General features: G+C 38.5%; 1 long non-coding RNA gene across 1 annotated transcript in view; it reads left to right on the forward strand.

Annotated features, from left to right (window-relative positions):
- The first annotated feature begins 4,520 nt into the window (after positions 1-4,520).
- Positions 4,521-18,366, forward strand: part of LOC120767366 — a 30,145-nt gene continuing 16,299 nt past the window's right edge. Inside the window, exon 1 of the long non-coding RNA XR_005704687.1 lies at positions 4,521-6,566. This is a non-coding gene — a long non-coding RNA (uncharacterized LOC120767366). The remainder of the gene's footprint in view (positions 6,567-18,366) is intronic.

Genomic DNA, 18,366 nt, shown 5'->3' on the forward strand with positions numbered 1-18,366 from the left:
TATTGTTGACAGAGCCATTTCGGACCAAGGCATGAATACTGTACAGGCATGCACATGTAAAAGGTATATGTAGTTGCCATTGCAAATTTTTTATGCATAAAAAGTGCTTACCGAAATTTTTATGCTTTCATTACAAATGTCATAAAATGCAGTTACCAAAAGTTTACAAAGTTTTATGAGTGTGTGTGTTGGTAGTGTGAGCAAATGGCGAGACCTTTTGTTCCGTTTTCGGAAAAAATTATTTTTTTAAATTTTTATGCAAAAAATATGATAAAGCCGTATTAAAAAATAAATTTGGTATTGTTTAAATTTTTGATAAAAAAAATTTCGTTAAAACTTTTTTGGAAAATATTTATTTTTTTGAAAAAAAATAAAAGTTTTTTGATAGTTTAAACTTTTGAAAAATATATTCTTCATTAAAGAGTTTTTACGAAATTTTCTTTAAAAGCATTTTACAAAATATTTTTTTCTTAACGTTTTTTCAAAAAAAAAATAAAAATAAAATAATATTTTTAATGTTAAGCCTTTGATAACAGTAAATAGTTTTCATTAAAAACCTTTTATGAAATTTTCCTTAAAAACCTCTGTTTTTTTTTAATTTTTTGATAGTTTTATTGTTTAAATTTTAGAAAAAATTTTCTTCATTAAAAACTTTTTGCGAAATTTTCTTTAAAAACTCTTTGGCAAAAAACATTTTTTGTGTGTTTATAAAACAATTTTATAGTTTTTTTGTTCAGTTTTTGATAAAAAAAAATATTTTTCATTAAAAACTTTTTACGAAATTTTCTTTAAAAACCTTTTGCTAAATTTCTTTTTAGGGTTTTTTCTGAAAAAAAATCTATTCTTATTTTTAATATTTTGATAAAAACAATATTTTTCATTAAAAACTTTTTAAGAAATTTTTTCTAAAAACTTTTTAAAAAATTTTATTTTATAGTTTTATTATTTAAACTTTTGATAAAAATATTCTTCATTAAAAACTTTTTATGAAATTTTTTTAAAAATCTTTATTTTTTTCTTTGGGTTTTTAAAATTTTTCTTTTTTTTTAGTTTTTTTGGTAAAATTTTAGTAAAAACATTTTGCATTAAAAACTTTTTACAAACTTTCTTTAAAAGCCTTTTGCAAAATATTTTTTCTCAGGGTTTTTTTTTAGTTTTATTTTAAAGCTTTTGATAAAAAATAATTTTCATTAAAAACTTTTTACTATTGTTTTTTCTAAAATATATGTACATACATATATGCATACTTATTTTTTTTAATTTTTACTGTTAATGTCTATTTCATTTTTTTATTTTTTTAATTTCTGTGATAGTTTAAAATTTTTAAGTTTTTTTTTAATTTTTGGTGGAATATTTTTTTTATTAAATTTTTAGTATTTTATAAACAAATTTTTGATGTCCTCTAAGTAGCATACTTTAATGTGCTAAATCCCTGCTTAGCTGACGTATAAAAAAATATGGCAGGTGGTCAGCGGTGGTCGCTAAACATGGCCTAAAATGTCATAACTCATAAGCGAAATTTCGCCATTTTTGTGGTAAGTGTTGCATGCAGCACACATGTCGAAATGGTTAGTGTTAATTTTACAACAATTAATACGCTTTCAGTAACTTTGTTTTTGTAATTACTATACTCGATTAGAGGTTAATGAAGCACAGAACAAATATTATCTAAAGGGTGGCATAATAGGAGCTTCTAACAAAAGTTGAAACTTTTTAGAATTATTCTTTATACAAAATCAACGCAAATATATTAAAATGAAGCTTATATGTGTATTTATTTTCTACAAAAAAATATAGCAAATTCCCCTAAACTCGCACTAAACACCCTTTAATCACAATAAAGTTACTCAAAAGTGTGTCTGTGTGCGTCTCGCAAATCGCCAGTCAACACAACGACCACGTGTGCCCACAAACTAAACACAGCAGCCAAACAAGTAAACAAGCGTATAGCACGTGCTTACTTCGACACATCCTGTAAACATGCGCGCTACAATACTAAATGCTCTCGCCAATTACTCGCGCGCATACCAACACACACACTCACTCACATCTCCCCCTCCAAAACTTTGACTACCCACACTCACGCTCTCCCGCAATGCTGTGGATGCATTGCGGTCCCTCGGCTTGCTTTGTTTGTCCTCTGCATTTACAGTATCTCCTCAGCCCCTGTGAAAATTCAATTTTTATTTATTACCTACCCAAACGACCGGGCCAAAGGACACACCACACACAGGCACCAGTGCCAGCTGAGCGTCCGACTGAGCCGTAGCGCAGCGGAGAGACAGGCCACTCCATCGTCGGCATGCATTGGCGGCGGCGTCCAAGTCCACTTGGCGAAAAAATGTGCAACACTTGACTCTTTCTCTGGATCTGGAGTAAGCAAGATAAATACAAGTTGCGAAACATCCGCAAGATGCCAGAAAAGCAACTAACGGCACAATAGTACTGGCAAGTAAGATGTTGATGAAAGTTTGAGTGGCGCGCCGATGAAAGTATGGCAAAAAGTCGGGGAGACTTTGTCAATGCGTAGGCATCAGCGATATGAGCGTAGATATGTATGCGCCATACATAAGTTTATATATACATACATATGTATGTATATTTTGCTTTGTTTTATGGCATTCCCGTAAATGTCTTAGTTTAAGGAAATTTGGCAAACGGATCACGTGCAGTTTTGACTTGAAGAAAGTACGAGTGCGAGGTTAGTGTTGTACAAAAAAAAAGCATATCTAATAGAAAGTACGTAAAGGGTAAAATAATTGTATGAATAAATAATACGAGAATTTAAGAAACTAAGTGAAGTCAAAATCATAAAAAATATATTTATAAATTATGTTAGAAACCAAGTTAATTCAAATTTTAGCTGTATTATCATCTAAAAGACAGGTTTACTATGAGTCAATACAACAACAATGTGTAAATCAAATTCCAAACCCTTATTATAGACGTTCCAGGAACAGAAAAATGCTTCAGCTGTAATCAGACGATCGGTTTCTAACTCTTTTGTAAATTAAGTTTACACTAGTTTTACAAATATTTCCAATCAGTTCTGGTACAACCGTTTTTCGGCAATAAAATTGGAGGAATCGCAAGTTACAAGTCTTCTCCGATATTTTGACATTCCTAGTTGCTAGTCAAGTCGAATGGCATTTGATAAGGGAGACAATACAATAGTATAGTTGCACAACAATAACGACAACAAAGATGTCAAATGAAGTTATACCCGTTAGAATTAAGACACATTTTTCTCAGTGTAAATTTTCATAACGTCACAAAGAGGGTCAACAGGGAAAAGTTTGTCAGTACACTTACAAAATAAAAATATTTTCCTTAAGTCATATCTGTCGCTCCTTCTTGGCTCTACGACGAACTAGCTCGCTTTTTGGCAGCGTTCAAGATGATGGGGCCAGAACCATGCATTTCAGTGGGGTCCCACACTCTAAGGGAGCTGCTCCGCACGGAGGAGAGAGTAGTGAGAGAACACAATTGGCAGCAGGGAGTAGGAATGCGCCATGCCAAGCTACCCTTGGAAGGGTACAACCTTTTAAGGTGTAAGAAAATGATCAACCTCTTGCGCAAACTACCGGCTCTGCGAACATAGAACATGAAATTCCAGAGCACCTGATTCTGGATTGCTCAGAAATTTGCAGAAACAGGCTCAAGGGTCTAGGTTTCATCTATGTGGACAGGGATCACATCACTTCAGTCGCGTCCTGCAGGCTCCTGGAATTGTTCAGGATGTTGGACCTTTACGACCATATATGATATAGACCATAGATCGCGGTACAAGTCCCCAATTTTACTATCTCTCTATCTATCTACTCTCTCTCTCTTGGCATGTATGTATATCGGCTACCATAACATTCTTTCAGATTTAAAACTTAAACAATAAACAACAAGAAAAAATGTTAACTTCGGTTGTACCAAAACTATCATAACTTTCACAAATACAATATATTCCTTACAAGGATTGTGATCGGTCAGTTTGTATGGATTTATATTCTATAGAGCATCGATCATTACTTTACACAATTATTAATGTCAAATTTTTTGAAGATATCTCTTCAAGTGAAAAAGCTTTCCATACAAGCACTTTATTTCACTGTGACTTCCTAATATTTTCGATGCATTTACACTTAAAAACATTATTATTGTATCGCAAACAGAAAATTAAACTTTACCGTGTACACGTTTAGACATTCTTAGTCACAGTGTATGCCGTAGTGAGAGTCGCATAGCAAAATAAAGAGAGGATAGAGCGGCAACTAACTTGCGACTATATGAGAACTTTGAGGAGAATGAGACAAAAAGAGACACGTTGGGTTAAGTACAAACCAATTTGCGACTATTTTTTGGCCACATACGACGATGCACTGCTAGAACAACAACACCAGAAACAACAAGACGATGTCGCAACGCGATGATGACGCGCCAACAACGACGACCGACTACGATTTGGCCGACTACGCAAGGCGATTGCGACTGCGACAGCGGCCGGCCGTTTGCTGTTTGCCGTTTGGCAGGCCAAACCGAAACAAACCGAGCCATTGCACGGCAGTCGTCAGTCAGTTGGCCAACAAAGTAGCAGCAGCCAACAACGTGTGGTGTGCCTGCTTGGCACCGAAAGTGGCGGTGTGCCCTTCGGGCGATTTTCTTGGATCGCAACGCATCCAAGAAAATCGCCAACACGGCAGCCAGAAAAATACGGGCAGCAACAACAACAAACAGCAGCAAATCACTAAACACAGGGGGAAAAAAATCAGCAAAAAAATAAAACATATATTTCGTCTTCATTGTTTGGCGATTTAGTTTTATTTTCCAACAACCTCTGGCCAAGAGAGCAGCTGTTCAAGTGATGTGATGATGTTGTGATCCAAGTCCAAGAATTAAGACAAACACACAGTGTCGGGTTAAACAATGTGCAAGACATAACGGTATATGTCGTGTGTTTGTGTTGCTTATTGGCGATGACAATTGCAGCACTTGGCCAACAACTCAAAAAGTCATCAAGAAATGTCATGAAGTGGCAAAGAATATGATGCCAACGGCCAGTCAACACACACGCACACACACACACGCTGGTGGAACGTGCAGACGATTAGCCAAGTCCAAATCCGGTGTTGGCCAACAGGCGATAAGAAAACAATAACAACAACAAATCGCAGACAACAGTCAACCACGACGCTGGAGGTGATTGCGGCCAAAAACAACAGCCGGTCGAGGTTAAGTACCACGTCAGTGAAGTGTTTGCTAAATGCCGACCAGAAACTAACCGAAATCCTATTGACCGACTTTGTCAGTTGCCCGTCAGCAAGGACGTCGTGTTGGTGCCTACGTACAACCAACTACCAACAACAACCGGGAAAGTAGCAATTAAAAATACGTCCGTCTCAATCATGCAGCTACCAACAGTGCGCGTCGCACGTCAACAGACGCACACGTTGGTCGAACGCACGCACCAGCCCACCTCCCTGCCATAACGGCACGCTGTCGATAGTAAGGGTTCAATTAAGTTTTCGATGAAATGGCGCAGGTGGAGTTCAAGTTCCGGTAGAATGCTGGCTATAACGAACACCCCAACCCACACCTGACTGGCAAAAAACAGTCTAGCGGCAGACAGCTGCTGGCTAAATCCCAAATCAAGCCATTGTTTCACTTTTTTTTGGCAACTGTCAACGCCAAATTATGAAGTCGCAGCGTTGTGCTTGCGAAATGTCAACACCGCATCAAGCCATGTCGAGCCAAACTAGACGGCCACAGCTCCAACACTCTACAGCAGTGGCCAATTGGCTGGAAAATCAAAGTCAGCTGGACTTTGGAGCGTTGCAAACACGCATAACTCTGGCGTACGCGCTGAAGGCTGCACACGCGTGGCTCACAAGTGAACTGTGCGCGACAAAGCGGGAAATCGAGAGCATAAACGTTTTCGAAAATATTCAAAAATATTCAAAAACCTTCAAAAACATACGCGTAGCAATAAAATATAAATTAGTTAAAAATAAATAACCGTTAATAGCAGTAGTGGACTTTCATCGCATTAACGTAGTTTTGAATAAAGTGCTGAAACAACAACAAAATGTAGTCGCTTAGTCTACACTCACCCGAAATTATGTAACAATAATCGACATGTAATTATAATTCGACAATTAAAAAAGACAATTACATAATACTGTAAGTGTAGTGAAACTAGAACAGGCATATAACGGTAAATAAACTTAAATCATACATATGTGCAATATTAGTTTCGTATGTAAGCATAAAAAAGCCACAATTTTCTAACCAAGAAATTGTTAAAAAATATGAAATATTGAACAGTAATAAATTAAATCATTAATCAAAATACATATATATCATATATCAACTATAATCTATATATAATCAGTTGGAAAGCAAACATTTACTTACATAATCGCAACGATCATGGTGCAACCTCGGTGAATTGTCGCGAAACCAGTTATTAGTGTCGGTGTCAAAACCGAAATGTACACGCTGATAAAAATAGTACCGCAATTCGCCCACAGCAGTTGGATGGAATTTCCTGAAGCAACAAAAATATCAGAATTCTGGTGAGCTAAATATATAAAAAATAAAACTTAATAATAAAAATTAACAGAATACATACTATAGAAATGTTATAAATATGCTAGAGAGGTTCGAGGTTCCCTACTTTTTTAAAGATACAACACATAAACCTCGAATTTAATGGGGAATGTTTATTATCATTCGAAAGAACATTATTTGGCATTTATTTTTTGAAGATTATCTCCTTTAAATTTTGGCCGCAGCCAGGTCTCAGATGGTCCAACCATTGAATCCAATTTTCGATGACTCACATTTCGACTGGTAACTGGCGAATGAGACGCGTGATGATTTGCTCCAAGGCCTGAATCGAAGCCGGAGTATCCGCATAGACTTTAGACTTGACATATTCCCACAGAAAAAAGTCTAACAGTGTGATATTACACGATCTTGTTGGCCAATCGACTGCCCCAAAACGTGAAATTATCCGTTCACAGAAGTGTTCTCTCAATATATTTATTGATTGGTGCAATGTGTGGGAAGTGACTCCGTCGTGTTCAAACCAAATGTCGTCGAGATCACGAGCCTCAATTTCAGGCAGTAAATAGACGGTTATTTTGGCTCGATAACGGTCGCCATTCTCGGTTATGTTCTTATCGGCATCATTTTTGATGAAATATGGATGGATGACTCCACCGGCCCACAAACTATCTTGAATCTTTTTAATTGAGCCAGAAGTGGGCATCATCGCTGAACAAAATTTGGCTCGAAAACATCGGATCTTCTTTGACCTTTTCAAGAGCCCATAGAGCGAAGCGATAATGCTTGGGTAGGTCGAGTGGCTTCAGTTCTTGCACAAGTGGTGTTTTATACGTTTTCAATTTAATATCTCGACCTAAAAAGCGCCAATTGTTCCACGGTCTTCGTATACACTCACTTCGAGCTGAACGTGGTCTATTCGGTCAAATATTATCTAATAATGAGTGCTGGGCCTCAAGATGGGTGGTGATTTTGGGAATAATACGTAATAGCCGATTATGTTGAGTATTAGTGGAGTGAAGTGCGCGAAACACATTCTTTATAGAACGTAATAAAATTGAAAGATTTGTAAATTCACGAATAATCTGTCAAAAATTGACAGATGGCTTTTGGCTATTGAAGAATGTTCCTCTACTTGGATCACCCGACAGTATTGAAGAACTTATCGCAAAGTGTTTATTTTAATGAAAATTTATTATTCATATTGAAATTCGCTACAAATAGTTAAAAGAAAATTAATATGGGGTGTTATTATCGCCGAGAGGCTCAAATAACGATCGATTTTTTGACAATTCATTAAGAAAGCATTTACCGGTTTTATTATCCAAAAAATTTGCTTAAAAATGCTTTTCATAGAGTTTTAGTATGCATCATCGATGTAGAAGGGAAAAAGCTAGATTTAGATTTCTTCAAATTTCTAGACCAGAATACCCCCTTATGTTTCGGAAAAGTTTTTTTTTAATATTTTTTAGTTGAATGATAAAGCTCAAGGCATACAAACGTAAGATTGACAGAATTTGTGAAATCGTGCCTGTCAAAAATTGATCAAAGTTCTTACAGACTTCTGGAGTTCCTGTCAATCATTACAAAATGTTTTCATCAAGTGTGCATTCCGACAGCAAACCTCTGAGTAAATTGCTGCATTTCAAATAGGTACTCATAAAGGTGCTTCAAAAAAAAATTTGAATTTTTTTTTCAACTCTTACCCCCTCAAATGTTAGTGATTGACAAAAAAAAATACCCCCTCAAGCCAGGCGCTGTAGATTAACACTAAAGGGTCGCCTTCTTTTTCATTTAACATAGAAATTTTCGTTTCTCCATTCAAACTAAAGTTTCACCAATTAATTTTCGTTCGTCAAAAATAACCATTCAAACTTAAAAAATTCCCGCGACAAAATTATTATTCTCAGAAAATTTTTTTAGAAGAAAGAAGTGATACAGTTACATCGTTTTCAAAAGCATAGAACTGCACGCATGGAAGTCACCAATCGCATATCTACTTATATGTAAGCTATCGCTCATATGTATAACTAAGCAGGAGAGCACGACCACTCGGCGCCGTCATAAATATTTATTTCGCCATATGACGCCTCGACAAATGTTATGCATTTGCCGCTGTAATAAATTTGCTAACGCATCGAGCATACTAGCATGGCTGAGCTGAAAGTATTTCTGCACTTCTACTTCATGCTGCAGGCTTCAGATCAGTATTTTGTCTTAAGTTAAATGCTAAATTCAAGTCTTCAAATACCATAACAACAATTGGTGACTTAAAAACTTCGAAAAATCAAAAGCAAACTCAATTTATGCCTGTTGATATTTTACAGATAAATATACAAAATAATATTAACAGATTGACAAATAAAATTTAGTCGTATACTATATGCCCATATGCATATATTATATGTATATACAATCATAAATATTCTTTTTGAAAGCAAAAATATGCGGGGGAGTCATGTTTTCATGCGATTGTGAACGCGAACATGCATTCGCGTTTTGTTGTTGTCATATTCGATACACAGCGATGGAAAGCGAAAAATTACATAAAACCGAAATTTATTATTACAACTTGTGTTGTTATTGTTGTAGCTTTAAAAAATTTTAATGTGCGCACTGAACGGGGCGTATGAGTGATATTAAATAAGAAATATTACTCATACGCCATGGTAAGCTGTACATAATACATTTAATAGGCATATAAATGCTTACATAAACAGAAAAAAGAAATAAAAGATAGCGAAAAGGTGACAATATTGATGAGTTGACCATTATATTTTGGACGATATAGCCATATCCGCTGTTTATCGATCTGCCTATCCATCTGTCTTTATGTCTGTTATACATGAAATAGCCCCTCAGTTTTTGAGATATCAATCTGAAATTTTGCACTCGTATTTTTCTTTTCAAGAAACTACTCGTTTGTCGGAATAGCTGATATAGCTGCCATACAAACTGAACGATTGGAATCAAGTGCTTGTATGGAAAACTTTTTCATTTGACAAGTTATCTTTAAAAAATTTGGTATGGAGTATTATACAAAGCAATGCCACAATCTGTTAAGAAATTGTTTATATTGGACTACTTTTGCATATAGCTGCCATACGAATTGTTCGACCAAAATTAGCTTCTTGTTTGAAAATATTTTTTATTTGACTTAATACATATCTTCAATAAATTTTGCTCGAATTATTCCTAAAGGCAACACTTCTAAATGGTAAGAAATTGTTTAGATTGCACTATTATAGCATATAGCTGCCATACAAACTGAACGATCAAAATTAGGTTCTTATTTGAAAATCTTTTTTATGACATGATAATGCCATTGTTCATTTTCTGAGATATTGCCACAATTTCTGAAGAAATTGCTCAGAACGGACTACTGTGACACATAGCTGCCATACAAAATGAACGATCTTTTTATAATTTTTCATGCAATAAGAAATGCATTTGAAGCTTCATTGTAGCCGAAATTAATATTTCTACTTGTACATTATGCAACTTAATTATTTTAAATTTTATTTTCAAATAATTACTGTTCACGAAGCTTAATTTTTTATTTTACCAGAAATATTTTATTATAAAAACGTGCAAACTGCTTTAATTTATTTTTATTCCTCCCAATCTGTCCACTAAATAAGTAATTACTCAAACTGCTTATTATTAAATGCAGCGTAACTAATGTCTTACAAGGAAAATTCTGTTGGCAGCCAGAATTTATACGCCATTAAAACAATTAACAATTTGGAAGAAAGCCTGAAGAGCAGCGCCTGCCAGGCAGGAGAGCCTGCCGCACACCTCTGTTACTTAAATTACACAAACAATTATAAGTGCATACAAAAGCAAACAAACAGTTAAGTCTACACGTCCACCACTACTAACTTCGCAGCTTGAAGCACGAAGGCATTGCTCAAGTTAATTAGCATCCTTCGTGCTGTATTAGCCCGATGTCCGATGTCTCCGGCGACGCTCACAATGACAAATTCACATTTAAGTAAATTAAGTGAATTCATTGGCGGCACAAGTTTAATTGCTGAGGAATTTGAGCAATGCAGCGTGGAAACTAATATTTTCCAGCAGCGCTTGCTGGCTTTGTCGAATTACATTGCGCGTTCTATGCCAAGGCTGTGCCGGAATGTGCCTCCTGCTGTCTATCTGTGACTCTGTGAATTATTGCTGACATGAAAATGAGAGAAAAATGCTGTTATTCAAATGTGCACTAGATTGAATGGGTTCAGCGATGGCAAAAACAAAAAATAAAATAATTGATTGTGACCAAAAAAAAAAAAAATTTTAAAAGGATGGCGTTGGTCGCAGCCTCAACAAAGGAAGTGCCGATTCTTTCGTTCTTTAGTTATTATTTTTACAATAGCCAAATATTGTGCTGCCTCTAGAATATTTTTTTAACATTCCACATTTTGTTGGCAGCGCCTGTTTTCTGCCAATTTTCGCATATACACTGGTGACACAAACAATGTGTCGGACATCCTGCTGAAATAACTCCTCAGCAGCTTTGCACATTCTTCGCTGCCATGTATTTTTTTAGCAAACAATTTTAATTCCTTGCATTTTTTTCGCCGGAAATTGGCAACTTAGTCTTGTTTTCCTGTTCACTGGCCATTCTTTGGGCTGCTGCATATGTTTGCCTTCAGCGATTTTTTTAAATTTTTTTTCGCAGCGTCGAAAATGCTGGTCAGTGCAAAGCTGTGCTCAGCGCTTGTTGTCACAGTCACACAAACAATGTTACAGTTGCACATTTTTCGTATTTTTCGCATTTTTTCTTTATCATTTCCGCCTCATTTTCTACGCCACGTTTCGCAAGTCAAGCGCGCGCGCTGGAAGAAGCTGCTGGCTATTCGCAGATTTATGGCCTGCAATCGGTGTCAGTTTTATTGATAGACCAAATGGCTATGGCTTACAGTTGAATGAGTTCCCACACGAAATTTATCACTTTTTAACAGCTGAGATTTCGCATATATGGCAGTTAAATATTGAAACAAATAAAATTAAAAATAAATTCATTTCGGCCATTTCTTGAAATAAACAAAATAAATTATTCTCTAAGCAGCAATTTCCATATAGTCACACACACACAAATAATGTGCATTTGCATAATTATGGCGCAGCGTCTGCTTTGATGCATTTATTTTAATAGCCGTTGCCATGTAGCCACAAAGCACTAGGCCGCGCTGCGGTCATTAAAATGAAAAATTCGCAAATTACAAATCAAATTCATGCTTTAATTTTCACTGCAGTTGTGTCTGTCCACGGCCGTCTGTTTGTGTCGCAATTTATTACCATCACAAAGTCGTTGCGCTGCCACAAAACGCAAATGCAGACATATCTCGCTTGCTCTCGCCTTTGACCGGTTGACCCCCTCACCCCCCTCACCCCTCCTTTACGCCCTTTTGCCGAAATTGTGTAGGCGAAAATGCGAAGTTATTATTTTCGATAATTTTATTGCTTTGTGTGTGGACAGTGCTTGGCGCACGACTTAATGTCCTTCGGCCGTCGCCGCCTGACGCCTAAAAACTTTTGCAGCGCCACTGCATTGCCCACCCGCCTACCGTCTACATTCGTTGGCCGTTTGCATCACTTCGCTTTACTAATTTCTCATGCTCCACCTTCGGCCTTTTAAGTGATTTGCATATTTTTGCACTTTGCTTTTGTCGCACCCCTCACCCGGCCGCCTTCTTGCGCATCATTATTGCTTTCACAAAAGATTTTTCATTTTCTTAAAAATTATTACCGAGTGTTAAAAACAAACTGCCGTGTAGTTGTTGTTGTTGCCATTTTAAACAATGCTTGAAAAAATATTTAAGAAAATAAGAATTATGACTTTGTTTGTGCATTCAGTTCATCTATATATAAAATATATTTTTGGTTTTCCTTTTCTTTTATTGTTGACCGCCGAAGTTTTGGTTTCTGATTTAATGTGTGGGTCAGTTTGTCTGGTCAGCGCGTCACAGTATTCGATTTTCGTTGCTTAATGTCATGAAATATAATTTTAACACCACAAGCTGCCCATTTTAGTTTTGTATTGGTGGTTAGCGAAATGATCGAACCTCACATGTCTCATAAAAATATTAATTTTATTCCGCATTTATTTCTTGATCGGCAGCCACAATACCGTTTAAGGGTTCGTTTCCTATAGCATAGAGAGTTTAAAAATAAATACTATACTCGTATATCTTCTTGATTTTGATTGGTCAGTTTGTATGGCAACTATATGCTACAGTAGTCCGATCAAAATAATGTGTGCGTGGACTGTAGCCTTGTCTTGGGCAATAATCTGTACTAAAATTTCATATCGATATCTCAAAAATTCATTGATCGTCTAACTATAAATTTGAGCAACTTTTCCGATCGGTTGGTATTAATTCCGACATATACTGTTATGGTTAAGTTAAGTGGCTGATGGATGAAAGACTCCTGTATTTAGATATTACCTATCGGGAAAGCTGCCTGAACCTATCACAAATTTGATTAGTTGTTTTATGACCATTTCTTCGTCTAAAAGTATAAGATCCAAAGTGCTTTCATCTTGATCTGGCAAAAGCGGCACGTTCGAGAGGAATTGTTGAGACTATTCTACCGCATCTTCTTCAAAACAGCAGATGCAGCTAACATCTTACTGCATGAATCCCGAGCGTACAGTGTCCAGTATTACTTAGAACTCCTACAACCATTAAAGGGTACACCTGGCTGAAAACTTTTCCGATTTGACAGACTCAAACTTACGGTAGAATAGGCATTGGAATTAACACTGTCCAGAACTACCAAGACTCTCACGATATGCAGACGCCTAGACGGTTGCTCCTTGGGCCTCAAGCCAGAAATCATCAAGTGGCTGTATACCATGACCGTAAGGCCTTTTGTCACTTATGGGCGGTTGCTTGAGGTCATGCTGAAGCTCATACCGCTGCACCTAGTGATCAAATAACCATATCATGTAGCTCGTGGTAGCAGAGAATTTTGGTAAAAGGAAGATAATGTCGTCTCAAAAAATGAAGAGCTTAGGGAAAAACACACCACTGGTCCTTCTTTTAAGAGACAGCGTTACGAAGAGGGTAAACTTCACAAATAAGCTTAAAGTTACTTTCGGCAGTAAGGCGGCTTCTGAGGAACAGCACTATCAAGCAGAAGTGTTTGCTATAAGTCAGTGTGCAGAAATTAATCTCCAACGCAGCTACCGCAACCAGCGTATCGCTATACTCAGCGATAGTCAAGCGGCATTTTAAGCGATCTCAGCCAATGAAGCCAAATCGCTATTAGTGGAGGAGTGTATGGGAAGGCTGAACTGCCTATCAGTTTGCAACCGTGTAGATCTGATCTAGGAGCCAGTTCATAAAAGGGTAGCCGACTTTGAGTTGGTCAACGAGCTAGCCCGCTATGCGGCGGCTTCCAAGTTGATGTGATTTGGTGGTTTCCCACACCATATAGGGGTTGCTCCGTACGGAGAAGAGAGTGGGGAGAGAACGACATTGGCAGGCAATAGGAATGCGCTACGCCAAATTACTAGTGGGTGGTTACTATCAAGGTTTAGAGATATGATCAACCTCCCTCGAGACAAATTTCGTTTCTTTGTCGCGCTCTATACTAGGCACTGCAGGCTCAAGAAATAATTGTCCAACATGGGCATAGTCTCTTGCGCAAGCTGCTGGTTTAGCGACATGGCACAGAAAACTCCAGAATACCTGAATCTAGTTTACCCAGCAATTTGTAGAAGCAGGCTCAAGTCCCTTGAATCCATTTGACAGGGATCACATCAGCTCAGTCGCGCTTAGCAAGGTTAAGTGCCTGTCTTAGTAAGCTCATCAGCCTTATAGTTTCCTGCAATAATAATCATAATATAGCTTTATGCTAGAGATAAGGAGTCTAGATATCCCTTAACTAGTCTTGAGCGCTCAGTTAGTGAATTTAAGGCACAATCTCTGACCTACTATTTTAGTGGATAGTCGCCACTCGAAAAGAGGCTACGCCCCGGAGCAGTAAATCTATCTCTACCTTAATGGCAGCCATTTTCGCTTGGAAGACGCTGCAGCTTTCAGGAAGCCTAAAACTGTAGCTTATGGAAAGTTCCGGAACCTCCCCGCCAGCTTTGATTCATCCGTAAAAAAGCTTAACGGCCTTATCCTCCAGCGAGTCCTTCCCCCCCATGCCTCCCTCGAAGGTATATGAGCAGAGAAAGGACTTGAAGAAGTCGCACGATAGGGAGTCGCCTTGTCTGAAACCATGTTTGGTATCCCTTCCGATCCTGACGGAGCAAATTCAGATATCACGGCATAAAGGCAACTCCTTTTCGTGCTGTCGACGAAGAGGTGGTGTGTGTCGATCCTCTTTTCACGGGTTTTTTCCAAAAAAACCCTCTTTTCATACAATACGATCAATAGAACCTTATATGCGTTGTTGAGGAGGCTTATTGCACGATAGATGGCGCAGAATGTGGGGTCTCCGTTTTTGTGGATTGGGCAGAGCACACTTAAATTCCAGTCGTCAGGCATGCTTTCGTCCGACCATATTCTACAAAGAGCTGACGCCTTCGCCGCCGTATTTGAATAGCTCGGCCGCAAATACATCGGCCCCCGCCGCTTTGCTGTTCTTCAAACGGGCAATTGCTATTCGAACTTCTTCATGGTCGGGCAATGGAACGCGTGGTCCATCGTCATCGATTGGGAAATAGGGTTTGTCTTTTCCTGGCGTTATGCTTTCACTACCATTCAGCAGGATTGTTCTAAATAAATAAAAAACTACGTCAAAGCTTAATCTCGGGATTTAAGTAGCTCCATACCATTGTATGATAAAAAAATACTTATATTCTGAATACGGAAAAAAATAATTTGTTAAACAACACACTGTAGTACAAAGAGACAACAACGGCATTTAACTGTTATTGCTTATGGAAATCGAAATGCCACGGTTTAGTGGTTTTGATATGAGTAAATGCTAACCTTAGGCCATAAAAAATGGATGTGTGACAGTGCGTATGAGTAACAATATGTATTATGGAAAGGGCATGTATGTGCATTGGTCCTCATGCTTAAGGAGATGCGCTTCAGAGACTATATTTGTAAGCAAATATGTATGTCTGTTTGTCAGTGCATTGACTCACCATAATCACTGCAGTGCTGCGTTGAAAAGTCTGCAATTTGCAGCGCCTACTAGTCTACTGCAGCATTTCACTTGGCTGACAAGACACAGGCGGCAACAACAAAACAACGGCAATAACAATGAAGTAAGCAAACAACGCACAAGTGTGCCGCAACAACCAAGCACTTCCTCGATATTCTTCATAACTGCCATTGCTGGTACGCGCTGCGGCTGCCATGAAAGGCGCTGGCAATTCAGCTATGCATTCTATAAGTGTGTGTGCGACTGTGCTGCCTGCCACAAGCAGCACGCGCAAATAACGAATTTTAAAAATCCCAACATGCACACACACTCAAAATGTTCCTATATGATGTGCTGGCAAGCAATGACTTAGCGGCTAAAACAAATGCCTCGTCAGAAAAGCACCAGCTACACACACACACATTTTTTATTTGCTGCTGCTTATTTGGTTGCTGGCCAGTAAAATGTAAACATTATACGCCAAAAAATGTCAGAGTGCAACGCTGAGATTTATGTTACAACGCAGCGCACACACCCATGCCGCACTCGCACACATCTTTTGGCAGCTGGAGCGGTTCCCTGCAGGCGGCTGTAGACGTCGTCGCAGCGAGAAAACAATAAAATAACGAAAAAAGTGCGGCACCGGGGAAAGCGTGAGCGCGGAGTGTTGCGAAGAAAACAATAAACATTTCGCGGAGAAACGCGTCAGTGTATGTGTGTGCACGTGCTTAAATACAAATACGAAATTCTTGGCTCCTGCCACCACCGCCTTGGCCAAATGGCGCTCGCACCACCACCGGCCGCAGCCTCAACCTCTGCGCGCCAGCAACGGCACAACACACTGCCAAGAACGGCAGTGAGTAGCGGCTTCTGTGGCGTTTCTTCGCGCCTCATCTTTTTTGGCAAGCAGCGCTAAGTGCACGCGCTGAAACTGCGTGCGTCGCTCATAAAATTCATTCATTGCGCGCCTGCGGCAGGCATTTAGCCAATGATGACAGCATCTTCGACCGCCGATTGCTGGTCGCCTGGTCGCTTTTGGCTACACGCCGTCGTTGGCTTGTACGTTCATTTTTCTTGGCAAGTCCTTTTGGCAAGCGCCAGACGCCACAGCAACGCCTTCATAATCCAAACGCTGCGCCGTCATTCCGTGGAAGCCGCATTCGCGTGCCGCCACACATACATACACGTACACATGTGTGAATTTGTTTTGAGTAGATTTTTAGTGTTTTTTAATTTGCGCTTTAAGTTGTTTTAATTGTGGACGCACATTTTTGACGACTTGCCCAGTTGGACACGCGTCTCAGCGGATGCTGCAGCCGCTGCATTGGCGCTGATTGTTTATTGGCAGCGCTCAGCTTTCGTTCAGCATTTCCTATGCTATGCGACAAAAAGTATAAAAGCGTCTGTTGTAAGATCACACGTGTGCGGCAAGTAGCCACCGCAACTTAGCGGTTATGTCCTCTTTGTTCCTGGCAATCTTACTGCTGCGGCTAGCCAGTTGAACAGGTGTCATGGAGCAAGCTCAATATTATTGGTACTGCGAAAATCGCGTATTTGAGAATTTGATTTGTTTCATTGGTGCATAAACCTCCGTTTAAGTTGAGGCTTGGCCGCGGTGGAGCGTTGGGTGTGCAGTAAGTTTGTTGCTTGCTGTTCGTTCACCCTAATCATAGCGGCGCGTTGGCAGCATTAGTTGGCCACAATGAGCAGTCGCGTATGTGCCGCGTGTGTGCTTGGCTAGATTCAAGTGGGCTCGCGCATTTATTGGCTATCATACAAATATTTCAACGCTTTTGAGTTGCGTTCTGTGTTGTTATTGTTGTGCGCCTCATTGTTGTTGATTTCATTTCATTCGATTTGATTTGTATTTGGCAGCTTCTTCATTCGCTATTATGACCGCCAATAAAGTGATGACGTCGTCTTGGCAGCCAGTTAATATTTGATGTTGCCAATTTTTACGCTTTTGTTGGATTTATTGGTGAAATCACTTGTTTGATTGGCACACCTTTGTATTTGCGTTGGTGTCAAAGTCCGCGCGCACGTCCTGTGTTGACGTTGCTGACGAGCATAGTGAAAGTTTATCAAATGTTTTTTGACAAATAATGTTGTGTATACTCGTACAATGTCAATGGCATATCATTTCGGTGAATAACGAGAAGTGAATGACGTGAAAATAATACACGAATTACACGAATAATGACATGAGATCGCTCTGACAGCATTAAAAAAAAATTATATGAGTATGAACATAAGAAAAAAATCTAATTTTTGGGTCAATTTGACATTTAACATTATAAGATAAAAATATTGTTGTTAGCTTCCGTTATATTGAAACTAAAATACCTTCCATAATAAAAAAAATGTACAAGAATTTAACTCCGATCGTTCTTCCTTTTCGCTGTTTGGCGCCAATTAGAGATTTCAAATGTAATCAGGGTCTTCTCCACCTGGTCTTTTCAACGGTGTGGAGATCTTTCTCTTCCTCTGCTTCGAATAATTTCAGAGCTGGAGTGTTTTTATCCATTAACGGGTGACTTATAGAGTTTGGTTTGTGATCGTCAAGAGAGGAGTTTACTTCTCAATTGCCTACTCAGTCCGAAGTAGCACTTGTTGGCATGAATTATTCTGCGTTGCACTTCGGAACTAACATTGTTGTTGGTGTTAATAATGATTCCAAGGTAGACAAAATTATCTACG

This window comes from Bactrocera tryoni, chromosome 2 (assembly GCF_016617805.1).
Source record: "Bactrocera tryoni isolate S06 chromosome 2, CSIRO_BtryS06_freeze2, whole genome shotgun sequence".
Classification (NCBI taxonomy): Eukaryota; Metazoa; Arthropoda; class Insecta; order Diptera; family Tephritidae; genus Bactrocera; species Bactrocera tryoni.